This window comes from Elephantulus edwardii, unplaced genomic scaffold (assembly GCF_000299155.1).
Source record: "Elephantulus edwardii isolate Elephantulus edwardi_28Jun2011 unplaced genomic scaffold, EleEdw1.0 scaffold00054, whole genome shotgun sequence".
Taxonomy (NCBI): Eukaryota; Metazoa; Chordata; class Mammalia; order Macroscelidea; family Macroscelididae; genus Elephantulus; species Elephantulus edwardii.
Genome location: NW_006399804.1, coordinates 5984762 through 5987301, shown reverse-complemented (window position 1 = coordinate 5987301; position 2540 = coordinate 5984762). Strand labels below are relative to the sequence as shown.

Here is a 2540-nt window from a genome sequence, read left to right as displayed (position 1 = left end):
TGATTAAAAGTGACCACAGCTGGTCCATATCTCACTAATGCCTAGTATGGTGATGTTCATGCATCCCATTTCATTTTTTTTTCTCTCTTCCCATCTCCCCATTTCACTTTTAATAATTTCCAATTTTTCAACATTCAAGCTACATACATTCCATATTTTAGTTAGTAAATGATGTTTGCCATTGTTTTTTCTTATTTCAACTGACTGCCAATTGGTGCTCTGTCACTGTCAGTTTGCAGTCAACTTAACAGTGACACCATGGTGGGGGTAAGCACACGATGGAGATACACCACTCCAGGAGCGGATCAGAGAGTCAATCCAGCTCAATTTTATTGGGACTGCACTGCACTTATATAAACAGGAAGACAGGATAGGGTGGGCTTACAGACATGGGACATGTGGATTGGTCAGGAGAACCTTAGCGTCCTGTGGACCACTTCCAGCTCAACAGACGCCGCAGCTGTCTTCCCAGGTGGCAAGTTTTCTCAAGCCGGTATAGCCAAATACAGGGGAGCTTCCTCTACTCCGTATTAAAGGCCATTGGGAGGCTTGCACTTATCTGGAGCTTGGGCATTCTGTCCTGGTCAGAGGCCCTCCCTTCTTCCCCAACATTCTGCAGCAGTGCTCTACCACTATATCACTATAACTATTTACATCCCTCTAGTGTTTCATAATGGCTTGCTTCCAGAAACCCTATCAGCCTGGAGAGAGAATGAAAGTCACACAAGTGTTGAGGACTTTCCTTCATAGGGTCGCTATGAGTCACCTTCAACTCGACGGCACTTAACAACAACAACAGTGTTCATAGAGCTTTCAAAGGCCTATTATTTAAGAAGTGGATGGCCAATCCTGCTTCTTAGTTTGTCTTAACCTGGGAGCTCTACTAAAACCTGTCGACCATCGTTAGCCCACATGGCATTTGACAGAGCAGTGACAGTCCTTTCAGTATCACATCAACCCACAAGTTATCTTAGTACAGCAAACTGACAGATAAGTGATGTATCAATTAGAACAATGTTCATCCCAAACACAAGAAACCATCAATTTAGTTTGTAACTGTAATAGTAAATCAGTCTTTACACCAGGCCCTTGAGCCCAGCTGATCATGATGTCCTTAACCAAGGGCTGGTCCCTCCTGGCCACATGTCCAAAGTATACGAGATGAAGCCTTGCCTCCAGGAAGCATCCTTGTTTCACCCTCTCCTGGACAGACCTCTTTGTTCTCCTTCAGTCCACGGTATGTTTAACAATCTTCTCCAGAACCACAACTCAAAGGCATTGATCCTTTTTCTGTCATCCTTAGTTATCATCCATCTCTCTGATGCATGGCAAGTAATTGCAAAGACCATGGCCTGGATCAGGCACACCTTAGTCTGCAAAATTACATTGTTGCTCTTCAGTACTTTAGAGAGATCCCTGATAGTGGGCTTTCCCAATGTAATTCATCTTTTGATTTCCTGACTGCTGGTGCCAAGAGTGTTGTAGACTGTGGAACCAAACAAGCTGAAGTTATTAACACTTGTGATCTCTTCTCCATCTGTCATTGTGCTACCAATTACTCAGCGGTGAGAATCTTTGTCTTCTTAATGTTGAGCTTCAATCCATATAGAAGGCTACAGTCCTTGACCTTCTGCAGAAAGCATTAAGGTCCTCCTCAGTTTCAGCAAGCAATGTTGTGTCATCTGCATAACGCAGGTTGTTGATGAGTGTTTTCGTTCCTCCAATCCTGATGCCATGTTCCTCATCATAAAGTTTAGCCTCCTGAATGATCTGTTCTCCATATCAAGTGAAGAAGTATGGAGATAGGATGCATCCCGAATGCACAATCTTTCCTGATCCTGATCCCTACAGAATTTCCCTTCTTTGTTCTGACTATTGCTTCCTGGTCCAAGTATAGGTTTTGCATGAGCACAGTTTAGTATTCTTGGATCCCCGTTCTTCTCAAGGTGAGCCACAATTTCTTGTGATCCACAGAGTCAAATACCTTTTGTGCCATTGTTAGTTACCATCGAATCAGTGACTCTGTGTACAACAGATTAAAAAAAAACAAACCTTGCTGTATTCTGCTCATCCTCTGAATCTTGTTGTGCTTAAGTCCATTGTTGCGGTTACTCTGCCTGTTGATCTCATTGAGGCCCTTTCTCTCCTTCACTGACCCTCCACTTTTCCAAGCAAGATGTTCTTTTCCTGGGACTGGCCCCTCTTAATCACATGCCAAAGTATGTGATAAGAGTCTCACTCTCCTTGTTTCTAAGGAGTACTCGGGCACCACATCTTCTAAGACAGATTTGTTTATTCTTTGGCAGGCATGATGTGTTGAATATTCTTTACTAACACCACAATTCAGAGATGTCGGTTCTTCTCTAGCCTTCCTTCATTGTCTAATTTTCACAAGCATACAAAGCAGTTGAAAATATCATAGCTTGGGTGGCTCTTATCATATTCTATTGGATAGTAAGTTTCTTAACTATCCACAAGGCCAAATACATAGTCATTACACATCCTGACTTCATGAACTCCTGTTGTTGTTGTTAAGTGCC

General features: G+C 42.8%; 1 pseudogene; it reads left to right on the top strand.

Annotated features, from left to right (window-relative positions):
- Positions 1-396: 396 nt before the first annotated feature.
- The window catches only part of LOC102858467, a 57184-nt pseudogene continuing 55040 nt past the window's right edge, over positions 397-2540 (top strand).